The sequence below is a fragment of the Argopecten irradians genome, chromosome 13 (assembly GCF_041381155.1).
Source record: "Argopecten irradians isolate NY chromosome 13, Ai_NY, whole genome shotgun sequence".
Taxonomy (NCBI): domain Eukaryota; kingdom Metazoa; phylum Mollusca; class Bivalvia; order Pectinida; family Pectinidae; genus Argopecten; species Argopecten irradians.
The window spans coordinates 21,116,506-21,130,979 of NC_091146.1; the positions used below are offsets into that span (position 1 = coordinate 21,116,506).

Genomic DNA, 14,474 nt, shown 5'->3' on the forward strand with positions numbered 1-14,474 from the left:
AGAAGCAGATCTAGAATTCTGGAAAAAAGTTTGTAATATCAAGAGAAGGGGAAAATATATATATATTCATTTTCTTACCTGATCTCCAATAAAGAACTTTTGACCTTTTGATGTGTTATCAAGCCATAGAGACAGCAGTGCTTTTGTAATCCCCAAAAGAACACAGTGCATCCAATCAATGGGGAAGACTTTGGTCAGGTCAACATATTTAAGAGTTAATAGTGATGAAGCTCCTTTCATGCCTCTTTCCTGATATTAATTTTATTAATATTAAAAGTGTAGATATATATATATATATATCCATTAATCCATAACATTTTACATTTTACTGACACAAGTGTATATAAAATTCTAAACGTAACAAGAGTATACCGCACAGCGGAACAATATACGCCCAGCTTCTATGTTAATCATGTAACGGTGAATATATCCGATGAAAAACTTAAGTGCCCACTGTGAACCTTAATTTAAAATTTAAGAATATCTAGACATCAGTGTATCGTTACACCTCTAATCTAATGTCATAATGATAGACCCTATCTAGTTTGGGAAGGATCATTTGAAAACTGCAGAAAGAGATTTTTGGACTAGGATTGATACATTAAAACAGACAAAGGAAGTAATTCATTCAAATTAGTGTTGTCCCGATGATCGATTATAATCGAAATGTCAACCGATTTCCGACAATCGATTATGAGGTTCAACATCGATGATCAGTATCAAAACCGGAAGTGTGATTTCTACTTTCACTTTCCCTTTGAGAGTACATGCTACAGAGATTTCACTTTTAAGCAATGGCGTAATCACCAAACCTGGTGTTCATACCGTTACATAACCAATTCGACATTAGTGGGTCACCAAACCTGGTGTTCATACCGTTACATAACCAATTCGACATTAGGAAGTAGAAAGAGGTAGGAAGGAGAGAAAAGATAAGATCCCAAATTTAGTCGCCTCTTATGATCATGCAATGGGGGCAGCAGGTACAATTCTAGTAAAAGGCACAACTAGGGCACTACTCTGATGTATACAGAAAGTTTCAAGGAGCTGAGTCGAATGGTTATGGAGTTATAGTCTGGAAAAGAATTTCGGACTGACACACAGAAGAACGGATGGAGCTGAATTTAACATCCCCCATATAACCTATGAAAGGTACATATAGCTTACTCACTGGCTGACCTGATCTTGTCACTTGACGAATATCCTGTAAGATGGAATGATGTGTTCGTGGCTGACTAATCTCATTGAAAGGATAAAATCTATGCATTGGTGTCCTAGGGTTTGACTTTCCTTCATCATAACAGACAACACAACCAAACTTGCCATTGAATTGTTTCATATTGGCAACAAGAGCTTTAGCAGGTAAATCCAGGCATACTGCTAGAAGATGACATTTCACAGTCCTTTTTCCAAAGCAAGTATTTACTTCCATACCTAGAAAAAATTCAAAACCACGAAATACAAAGATGCCGAGTTGTAATCAGGTATTAAAAAGGATTTCTGCTAGAAAATTTTCTTCTGTTCTTATTGTGAGAAATAAAAGATTTTCAGGTTTTAATAGTTCAACCAATAGAGTTAAAATCTTATATAAAACATCTACATTTAAAAGGTTACTATCAATGGTATTTATAATCTTGATCAATCACAACAGCAAAAAAATAATAAAAAGACAATTACCATCAGTTCCTAAGGTAGCAATCGTTTTCATTAGGTTGGATAAGTATGTGAGCATGTTTGGCTTTTCTATCTGGCAGTGAAGATAGTAAGGAAGGATGTACTTCTTGGAAAATCTGTAAGAAAAAAAAGGTAATAAGAGACAGTGTTTTAAATGTTGTAGAACTAAAATGTAAACTAATTAAGCACATTGTAAGTTTGCAATGTAGGTATTTTAAAATTTCTTACCTTAGTTGAACTGGCAACTCATTTATTGCAAGATAAACTGGCCAATAATGGACAGGGGCCCTATAATAATGGACAGTGAGTTACATAATGGACTCTTAGGTGTCCATTATGTAATATAATGGTCATATACAACAAAGGAAATTTTACTAGCTGGGTTTTAAAAAATGTTTAAGACTTTATCCAGCATGATGTTGCTAGCTACTTTATGTAGAACTTGAGAGCCAATTTGACCTGTATCATCTGCTTTGGCCAGGGCTGCCATATGCTATGTTATCATGACCATTATCTTAGAAACCCGATCATTTGATCATGACCTTTAATTTGTTTTGGTAAAAACTGTTTTTATTTTACTTTTATGTATTAATAATTCATCGAGGAGATAAAAGAATTTTGATTTCTACCATTTTGAAATAGACATGAATCCATAGGATTTGATGATTTTGGGCTGTAGTACAATGTAATAAATATGAGCATTTGAAGTCTAAAGTTATGTAGACTTTGTCTAGTTTTGCTTTGTTAAATACTATTATTGTTTAATTGTTTTGAAGGAAGAAGGGAAGATAAAAGATGTCAAGATGCCTTTGGTATTATTACCATAGGTACATGTAATTAGCGTCATGTCAATCCATTCAACCTTGTCTGACTCTGTCATACAAAACAAGGGGGAGGCCGTCCTTACATGACCATAGCTGTTAACAGGACGTTAATTTATCAAACAAACAAACAAAACAAGATAATTGTGATCAATACATATACTGTCTTTAATTTGACCTCACTCAATGAAATGGGCTTTATATATCTCCTGTATAAGGCTTAAGGATTTACGATATGTATGACCACATGGTGAGATTGTGCAAAAAGTAGGTCACTGACCTGTATTTGACCTGAAATAAAGACAAAGCTCCATGTCATAGTAGCTTTGTATCAATGTGAGACAGTTATGTACAGTATGTGTCAGATACTAAAACTGTATGTCATTGTTCAATATTTGACTTTGGTTGTACAATATTTCTATGCAACACAAAGTCAAATGAACTTGTTTCTTTTAGTTTTGTCTAAAGCAAGAAGCTGACTATCATTTGTTTAGAATCATTCAATTTGCCTTTCATCAGTGGTCCGTCCATCCATAACCAATGCTTGTTAATGCTATTTACTGAGAACTGCTCAACACACATTTTCAAGTTTCACTGAAGTATGTTCTCATTAGCCCTAATGAGACTTAACGTGTCATGCTGATTTGGAGACTGATAGAAAAACTAAGATGGCCAGATTTTGCCAGATGAAGTTTGTTAACACCATTTTCCTGAGAATTTTTCAAACGATAATCTTCGGACTTCAGATCTAGGGTGTCCCTTGTCCCTGTTTGTATCTAGTTTAAATGAAACAAGAAGGAGGGAAAGATGACAAAAAGAACCAAAATGTTCCATCATTCATTTCACTAATATTAATCATTCATTGGTAGGCGCCAAGATTCCTCTGGGGTCTCTTGTTTTTATTGTGCTAAAGTTGTTATGCTTTGCTCAACAACAAATTCTCAAATTACTGTTAAAAAGCTTAAGACTCTGGACACTAATATTAAGTATGATGCATGGTATCACCATTGTTTAAATTAAGGACGTTGGCCAACTTTCAAGGTCAAACATATTGGAAACTAATTTCTTTTATTGAGAGGTACTTTTTGGTTAATAGTACAAATGTACCCTTTTTTTAATTGGTTATTATCCAAAGATATTTTCCACTACTGTATATATTTGTGAGTCGTATTGTACCAAATTTTTGTTCAATTTTCTGTTGTTGAGTTGAATTTTAGGTAACCTGAGACGAAGTCTCAAGTGACTTATATTTATCGCCTTTTGTCTGTTATCGTCCATTGTATGGCGATAAACAATTTACATTTTCGTCTTCTACAAAGTTTGTTTGTGTTTGTGTGATTAATTAACGTCCTATTAACAGCTATGGTCATGTAAGGACGGCCTCCCATGTATGCGTAGTGTTGCGTGTATGTTGTGCGAGGTGCGTGTTTTGGGAGACTGCGGTATATTCGTGTTGTGTCTTCTTGTATAGTGGAACTATTGCCCTTTTTATAGTGCTATATCACTGAAGCCACTGAATCAAATTCTTTGAAATTTTGCAGAAACTTATGACCTAAGGTCAACCAAAATTGTGAATTATATGGTCCCAGGGCGTTGTATAATACCAAGGTAAATCAATACTCAGGTGACTGTCAAGGTCTCTTGGACCTCTGGTTGTTTTTAAATTTGTTTATATTAAACCGTTGAACCTGTTTTGATATACCTTGTACTGTGAAGTTTTGTAATGAATTTAATAAGATTCAGAATATCAAGTGGGTATCTTAAAGTTATTCTCTACAGACTGGAAAAAAATATTTTCTGATGAACCAGCTATTTGGCCATTTTTATTTGAAGTAAAAGATTGAACAATCATCAGAACGCTGGCTATTCACATTGTCTGTCCGTCTATTAACAATTCCTGTTACCGTTATTTCTCAGAAAGTGCTACAGGGATCTTTTTCAAATTTGATATATGTAGGTTCCCCTAGGGCCATATTGTTTGTGCATATTGCATTTTGGGACCAATCGGTCAACAAGATGCATATGGCCGACCGGCCGCCATCTACGATTTTGATAGTTAAAATTTGTTACCGCTATTTCTTGTGCAGGTTCCCCTGGGGCCCTAATGCATATTACATTTTCTGACCGATAGGTGAAAAGGATGGCCGACAGGCCCCCATCTTGGATTTTGATAGTTCAAATATTTCTCAGAAAGTACGGAAACGAACTGTCTTAAATTTTATATGTAGTATGTTTGAAAAAGTTTGAAAAGCAGAGAAATGATCCCATTAATTTATAAAAAAAAATTATGCAGTAAAATGTGTCATCTCTTTATTGGTCTTTTGAAAAAGTTATATATGTACCATCACAATGAGAATAATTCAAGTACCATATGATATCCGATTAACGTTTGTGCAGGAGTATTTCAAGTGGTGATGGAACGTAACTATTTGTAATTTCCCCGCTGAAATGATGTTTGAGCCGGATATCGTCTTTTGACGTCATAGAAACAATAGTCATGCACAAACGTTATCAGATATCGGGTAAACAGGTATCGGGTAGTACATGAATTATTCCCATTGAAAATTAAACTATCATATGTTTGAAGAATTAAATTACAAAAATCAATATTCCAAAAATGTATCATATGTCTAATACATGTATAAACATTATCTAAATCACAGAAGTTTGACATCGTAAGTATTCTTTTATACTTCATGTTTGTTTTGATGAAACCAATATGCAAAATAAAGTCAATATACAGTACCGGTACCGTAAAATAAATTGTAGGCTACGGCTTGGTTCTGTGGTCAGACCATAATAATAATAATATTTAATATATACTCATGTCACTGTTCTGTACAGTAAACATCAGATAATTGAGAACTCAACTTTTGGATAAATTTGAACAAACTCTGTCTCCTAATTTTTTTTATAAAGCACTGGAAATTCATACGAATATTGTAAATTGTGTCAAGAAAAACTACTCTGGAGTCTCAAGTCTCAAGTAACTGTGTCACTTGGTAATGGGTCACGACATGGAACAAAGTGTACATGTCTGAAACATCATAATACTTATCTCGTATGTGTTTAAAATCAATACAATGCAATAAAATATGCTCCACTGTAAGAGGAGAATCATATGCATGACATGTGGGAGGATCCTCCCCTCTCAATATGTGATGTATATTTTGATGATTTATGTCAATTTTGTTTGTGTTTATATAATGAGGGCCATATGGAAGATTAGCTCCATGCTAAATATGCCACCCTCAATAAATAAAGTATTATTATTATTATCATTAATAGAATGTGTAAAATATGTGTTTCCAGTTCGGAGCCGTGAGAGAATAATTTGAGTTTTAGAAGATAATCAAAATGTTGGCCGAGTCCTTAAGGCATTTAACCTTGTTACTAAGTTTGAAGAAAATCGGTTTACATTGGTTACTTATTGCACGAAAATGGCAGAAAATGACGTTTTTAGTAATTCAAAGGGCCATAACTCCGCTAATTTAAGGTCCATCGACAGTCGAGATCGAACTTGGCCGAGCCCTTAAGGCATTTAACCTTGTCAACAAGTATGAAGAAAATCGGTTTACATTTGTTAAGAGTTATTGCACGGAAACGAAGTGTTACAGACAGACAGACAAACTCAAATTAATATCCCCCGTTTCGGAGAAAGCGGGTGATAATAACGATGAATAATTAACATATGAATATACATTAATATTATTGGAATTATGATATTTTTAGATTTTAAAACTTACGTTGGCAATAACCGTTTTTGAATGGTTTGTAGAATTCGTTTCGATCAAACTTCAGAACCTTGTACTCTCATGAAAACCAATGAAATAAAAAGAAAAGAAGAAAAACCTGTCATCCAGCACTACGAATGTATTAGGGTCATTTCCAGTGCTAAAAACGGGAATAATAACATTATATTGGTAATGGATCAGTTTACTAGATTTTTTGAGGTCTAAGTTATTGGTGATCAAACTGCGAGGACTACGGTGATTATAATGTTTTTTCTAAACTTCATTTTTCGCTATGGAATACCTTGGGAGTTACCTTTCGACCAGGGAAGGAAGTATGAATCTCGCCTATTCCAGGAAGTGTGGAGGTTAGGGATAAATGAAAACTATGTAGCGTAGATAATTAATTTTGTGTGTTCTTTGTTCATTTATTTCTAAGATTGTTGACTTTAGACAACACGAGTTACTTCCCTTGCTACAGCGGAGGTTTAAACCGTTGAACGATATATATAAGCCTCTCCTGAGCAAGCTATAATTATATCACACAAAAAGACAAAGAAGCGCCTGTTTTTGGAGAAGGTCAACTACATAGATACATATGTAGTTGTTGGAGTTAAATGTTGTATTGGCCCGACTCTCATGGACTATTATATTTGTCATTGCTTTTAATTTAATAAATTTCACTTGATGAGCCCCGACTCTCATGCGGTATATATCAGTGTCTATTAATATTATATAATAATTTTAATAGACACTGATATATACCGCATATTAATATTATATAATAAGGACTTCCGGTGGCACTGTGAAAGCGTGAAGGCGTGATGTATTTCTGTCTCTACAAAATGTGGTTTTAAACTCAGTTAGACAGAGTCTTTTGGAATTACTTTGACGAACCACAATTTTGTGACATTATGGAACATTCGTGACTTATTGGATTTTGGAAAAAGTGACTATTTCTCGAGATATTTGAGAATATCTCCTGTGTGATGTGAGAAGTTTGTCATGCTTCAGTGACCACCATAGTGAACACTATCCACGCGCACACCTGTTCTTGAGATACTACGTACAGGTACGTGTTGCCCGATTTCGTTGCTGGCATTTATTTGACACGATACTATTATTCACTGTACGGACTAGTGAATCTAGAAAATGCCGACCGGTAGGAGTACTAGTACCAGTAATAAGACGAAATCTGATCGTAGAGGTAGCGGAGTGTCAGTTTGTCAAATGGACAGTACCGATGATAAACTCGACCATATTAACCAGGTATTATGAACTCTCATGACAAAAGATGATATGATTTTTTATATGGACAAATTGAGAGATGAAATCAGACAAGAAAACAAAGAGATGATTGAGAGACTTGAAGGGAAAGTTTTTGACCTGGAAAATGAGAACGAGAGATTACGAGAAACAGTTGGTCAGTTAGAGACAAGTGTACAGATAGCTGAAGAGAGAATAGTTCATATGGCACGGCGGGATAATGCACTGGAACAACAAGGCCGGAAAAATTCGATTCGAATTGTCGGACTAAACAGTGATCGCACTGAGACGGCTGAGGTTTGCGTTGAAAAATGTGCCAAATTTTTCAGGGATAATCTTAAAGTCGATGTCAAAGTAACTGATATCGACATTGCCCATCGACTTGGACCTCGTTCCACTATTTGCAAATTTGTGCGCAGAATGAAAAAATTCGAAGTTATGAAGGCCAGGAAAGAGCTCAAGGGTAAGAAGATATATATATTTGAAGACTTGACCCAGGAAAACCAACAAATTCTGAAGCGCGCGTACGAGCTAGACTGTGTTGAGAACTCCTGGTCGATTGAAGGCAAGCTGTTTGTTAAGCTGAGAAACGGGAAAAAGCGAACAATTTCTGATGACACTATCTTAACAAGCGCGTACCTGCTGAATGACGCGAATTTCGCTAATTAATTAGCGTGAGTGATAAAGACTAATGCGCTCAACATACGTGAGTATGGCATGTACACCAGGAACTGAAACATTACTTTTTCCCATCTTATTTTTGTCTGTGATGTGTTTGTTTACATACTTCACATTAATTTCATTTCCTTTCCTGTAATGCAACGCATAAAACCGTACTGCATATGATAATTTAAATAGCCAATTGATACTATATCATCTCAGTGAGTCATACTAAACTTCACCATATCAGTGAAAGTATAATATTTATCAATATATATTGTGCAATTGTTTCTAAGTATATTGCATTTACATTGCAAATTCATTGGGGTTTGGTGTACAAATTAGTCTCAATTCACACTAGGCTTATATATTCCATGAAATATGCTCTTATGTTTGGGTATTGTGCATAAAACTGTTGATCTGAAACCCGTACATCCTATGAAATTCCAAATAGTTGAACTGCTTCTTGTCTATTCCATGAATGTGCATAGTCCTACGAAAATGTACCACTCTTATGTGAAATAATACATGGTGTGAATTATGTATATATCCCGCTGTAAAAGTACTTTTGACTCTATGAACTCAAGTGTTGTATGAAAGTAGCCTTATAGCATACATCTTAATCGTTTTTTTGCAAATTAGTATAATATTAATATAAGTTGCTATATGTAATGAACTTTCATATACAACCACAGGGGTTTGGCTCTAGATCTGTAGACCTTTTTCTCTTTCCATATGTGTGGTACTGTGTCACAGTATTACACATATGGGGAGGAAAGATGTGTACAGAGCCAAGCGCCGGTGATACAACTGTGTACAATACAGTACAGTGTCATATACAATATTTTTGGTACAATGCACTCTGTATTAAACGTGGAAATATCACTTAACTGAATTTTTATATGTAATTAACGTTATAATTCATATGTAATGAACTTTCATATAATACCACAGGGGCTTGGCTCTGTGGACCTTTTTCTCTTTGCATATGTGTGGTACTGTGTCACAGCATTACACATATGGGGAGGAAAGATGTGTACAGAGCCAAGCGCCGGTGGTCTGTGTACAATACAGTACAATGTAATATACAATATATATATATATATTTTTGAACAATGTACTCTGTAATAAACGTGAAAATATCACTTAATAGAATTTTTTCGTGCTATCATAACGTGTGGGTTGTGATTAAATAGTGTATTTTATATGCGCCTGCGCGCGCAGATACACACGCACACACATGCATGCGAGTTCCTTTGAAAAGAACATTCGTATACAACCACAGGGGTTTGACTCTGTATACATTCCTTTCTCTGCATATTTGTGGTACTGTGTCACAATATTACACGTGTCGAGAGGAAGGACGTATACAGGGCAAAATGCCGGTGAAGACTTCATTTAACTTTTCTTTTTATATAAAGTGTGGGTTGTGATTAAAGTAGTTTATTTCATATGCGCCTGTGCGCACTAATTAATACACACGCACACACAGGCATGCTATGGTCACTGCTTCCACTTACATTGGTGGGACACGGTAGCGATATGTGGTTGTACACATATACATGTACATGTATGTATACACGTTATGCTTTACGGTGTTTACGGTTTACATGTTCATAGCAATAAAATGTATATATATCTAAAATTATTTGAACTGTGAGCGTGCCTGGGTCCTGCGTTAATTATTAAAGTACATGTAACGAACACTAAATAGTAAATTTATACCATACAGTATATGAACAGTGTAACGTAATATGTATATGCTTAGGCATGAATGGGAAATCTATTCATTTATGTAAAACAAAAAGAACCAGATAACTGTTTCTAGTTTTTTTTTCTCGGTTTTTTTTATTTTTATTATTTTTTTTTTCATTCTTCTTTCTGTGTTTTGTGTGTTATTTTTTGTGTTTTTTTTTTTTACATTTACTTTTTACGTTGACAAACCTTGATGTCTACCACTTATTATTGAAATTTTATATCGTGGAAGTATGTAATTGATTAATTTCAAAAACAAACAAAACAAAATCTTGTTTAAAATATGTGTTTAAAATATGTGTTGGTGTGTTGCTGACTTTTTCTTTCCGGATTCCCGAGCTCCGGGTTTCTTCCTATTACTTCGTTTTATCTCCACTCTGTTATTTCCGGTTTGGCACACGTGTAGTCGACGGCCGATGTGTTTTGGTTGTGAGCAGGTGTGTAGTGGACGGTCGGTGTGTTTTTGGTTGTGAGCAGGTGTGTAGTGGATAGTGAGTCACTATTCTCTGACCATGGTTTGTATGTTTTACCTTCTTCTTCTCCTTTACTCTTTTTTCTTTCTTTATGTTCTACTTTCTCTTTGTTGGGAGGTGCCAAGTCATCTGGTTACACATATGATATCATGATCACCAATGACATCACGGTGCTATCAGCGAACTGTCAGGGGTTGGGTGACAGGGTCAAAAGGAAATACGTATTTTCTTATTTAAGAGATAAACGATATAGTATATATTGTTTACAGGACACTCATTTTTCTCCTGAACAGGAACAAATTATTAAAAACGAATGGGGGTATCACACATATTTTAGTTCTTTTAAATCTAATGCACGTGGCGTGGCAATCCTTTTGAATAATAACTTTGAATTTAAAGTTTATAAAGAAAAAAGGGACTCGAGTGGTAATTTTCTTGCTCTTGATATAGTTATTGATGGGTCCAGAACAACACTTATCTCTTTATATGGACCAAACCAGGACACACCAAGCTTTTAAGACTTAGTTATAGACACGGTCAATGGCTTTGGGAATGATAATATTATTATATGTGGAGACTTCAACTTAGTTGTAGAACCAAATTTAGACTACGATAATAATTATAGACATGTGAATAATCCTGCAGCCAGAAATAAAGTCTTGGAAATCATTCAAAATTATAGTTTAATTGACATTTTTAGGGAGCACCATCCAGATACTAGGCGCTATACCTGGAGAAAAGTAAATCCTATAAAACAAGCAAGACTGGACTTCTTTTTAATATCCGAAACTCTTCTTTCTAGTGTTAATAGGTCCAGAATTGAACCGGGTTATAGATCTGACCATTCTATTCCAACATTATCTTTGACTTTGAATGAATTTAAAAAAGGGAAGGGACTTTGGAAATTTAACAACTCTTTATTATTTGAATCTGAATATTTGGAAATGATTAAAACTGGTATTGAGGAGGTCAAGCTGCAGTACTGTTTACCTGTGTATAATTTTAATTCTATTGAAAATATTTCTAACAGTGATATACAGTTTTTAATAAATGATCAATTATTTCTGGAAACATTACTTATGGAAATAAGGGGTAGATCTATATCATATTCATCTTTTAGGAAAAAACAAGCTAGTATACTTGAGGATAATCTTAAGACTTCAATTGAATTATTAGAGGCGGAAACTGATCCTGACCATGAACAATTAGATAGATTAAGAAAGGAGTTTGAAGCTGTACGTGTTAAAAAAGTTAAGGGCAGTCTAATTAGATCAAGGGCAAAATGGATTGAGGAGGGGGAGAAACCAACATCATATTTTTTAAATTTAGAAAACAGAAATTTCACTTCTAAGATCATACCTAAAATACAAAAAGATAATGGAGATATTATAACTAAACAAGAGGAAGTCCTGTCTGAAGTAAGATTATTTTATGAAAATCTTTATAAGTTTAGGGAGACTGATAACGTTGACTTAGAAGTACATTTAGAAAATTGTAATATTCCAAAATTAAATAATACTGAGTCAGATAGCTTAGAGGGTAAATCTAGTTTAAATGAAACAAGAAGGAGGGAAAGATGACAAAAAGAACCAAAATGTTCCATCATTCATTTCACTAATATTAATCATTCATTGGTAGGCGCCAAGATTCCTCTGGGGTCTCTTGTTTTTAGCTCACCTGGCCCGAAGGGCCGGTGAGCTTATGTCATGGCGCGGCGTCCGTCGTCCGTCGTCCGTCGTCCGTCCGTCCGTCCGTCCGTCCGTCAACATTTCCTATAAATCGCTACTTGTCCTAGAGTTCTGCATGGATTGTAACCAAATTTGGCCACAAACATCCTTGGGGGAGGGGGAACAGAACTTGTATAAATTTTGGCTCTGACCCCCCAGGGGCAGGAGGGGCGGGGCCCAATAGGGGAAATAGAGGTAAATCCTTTAAATCGCTACTTGTCCTAGAGTTTGGCATGGATTGTATACCAAAATCAGCCACAAACATCCTTCGGGGAAGGGGAACATAACTTGTATAAATTTTGGCTCTGATCCCCCAGGGGCAGGAGGGGCGGGGCCCAATAGGGGAAATAGAGGTAAATCCTTTAAATCGCTACTAGTCATAGAGTTCTGCATGGATTGGAACTAAATTTGGCCACAAACATCCTTGGGGGAAGGGGAACAGAACTTGTATAAATTTTGGCTCTGACCCCCCCCTGGGGGCAGGAGCGACGGGGCCCAATAGGGGAAATAGAGGTAAAATCCTTTAAATCGCTACTAGTCATAGAGTTCTGCAGGAATTGGAACCAAATTTGGCCACAAACATCCTTAGGGGAAGGGGAACAGAACTTGTATAAACTTTGGCTCTGATCCCCCGGGGGCAGGAGGGGCGGGGCCCAATAGGGGAAATAGAGGTAAATCCTTTAAATCGCTACTTGTCCTAGAGTTTGGCATGGAATGTAACCAAAATCAGCCACAAACATCCTTGGGGGAAGGGGAACAGTACTTGTATAAATTTTGGCTCTGATCACCCAGGGGCAGAGGGGCGGGGCCCAATAGGGGAAATAGAGGTAAATCCTTTTAAATCGCTACTAGTCATAGAGTTTGTGAATGGAATGTACCCAAATTTGGCCACAAACATCCTTTGGGGAAGGGGAACAGAACTTGTATAAATTTTGGCTCTGGCCCCCCCGTTGGCAGGAGGGGCGGGGCCCAATAGGGGAAATAGAGGTAAATCCTTTAAATCGCTACTAGTCATAGAGTTCTGCATGGATTGGAACCAAATTTGGCCACAAACATCCTTGGGGGAAGGGGAACAGAACTTTTATAAATTTTGGCTCTGACCCCCCCGGGGGCAGGAGGGGCGGGGCCCAATAGGGGAAATAGAGGTAAATCCTTTAAATCGCTACTAGTCATAGAGTTCTGCAGGAATTGGAACCAAATTTGGCCACAAACATCCTTGGGGGAAGGGGAACAGAACTTGTATAAATTTTGGCTCTGGCCCCCCCGGGGGCTGGGGGGCGGAGCCTAATAGGGGAAATAGAGGTAAATCCTTTAAATCGCTACTAGTCACAGAGTTCCGCATGGAATGTAACCAAATTTGGCCAGAAATATCCTTGGGAGAATAAGAACTGAGTTTGTATAAATTTTGGTTCTGGTCCCGGGGGGCAGGAGGGGCGGGGCCCAATAGGGGAAATAGAGGTAAATTCTTTAAATCGCTACTAGTCATAGAGTTCTGTATGGATTGTAACCAAATTTGGCCACAAACATCCTTGGGGGAAGGGGAACAGAACTTGTGTAAAAGTTTTGGCTCTGGCCCCCCAGGGGCAGGACGGGTGGGGCCCAATAGGGGAAATAGAGGTAAATCCTATAAATTGCTAAAATAAATTGTCCTAGAGTTTTGCTCGCCCCTGTGAGGAAGGCTCTGGGTTCTGTCCCCTGGCCGAGACACACCAAAGTCTATAATAGTGGTAGTTTCTGCTCCTGCTTAGCGCTCAGCAAAACGGGAGTGGGACGACTGGTTTGCCCGTTGTCAGTATAATGTGACCGGGTGGGGTGTGTTGCCTGGTGTCTTCGGCGGCATGCTTCAGTGATATAGCACTATAAAAAGGGCAACAGTTCCACTATACAAGAAGACACAACACGAATATACCGCAGTCTCCCAAAACACGCAACCTCGCACAACATTCACGCAACACACACCGCATACATGGGAGGCCGTCCTTACATGACCATAGCTGTTAAGTAGGACGTTAATTAAACAAACAAAACAAACAAGCAAAAAAGCTTGGATTGTGACCAAATTTGGCCGCAAACATCCTTGGGGAAGGGGGAACAGAACTTGTATAAATTTTGGCTCTGACCCCCTGGGGGCAGGATGGGTGGGGCCTAATAGGGGGATTTAGAGGTTAATATCAAAATTCCTTCAGAAAAGAAACAATGAACCTGTATTCAGAACATTACTTGGCATTACAAACCAGGTGAGCGATAACAGGCCCTCTGGGCCTCTTGTTATTGTGCTAAAGTTGTTATGCTTTGCTAAACAACAAATTCTCAAATTTACTGTTAAAAAGCTTAAGGACTCTGGACACTAATATTAAGTATGATGCA

At 36.8% G+C, this 14,474-nt stretch overlaps 1 pseudogene; it reads left to right on the forward strand.

Annotated features, from left to right (window-relative positions):
- Positions 1–7,378: 7,378 nt before the first annotated feature.
- LOC138305690 (uncharacterized) lies at positions 7,379–8,161 on the forward strand (annotated as a pseudogene).
- Positions 8,162–14,474: the final 6,313 nt, after the last annotated feature.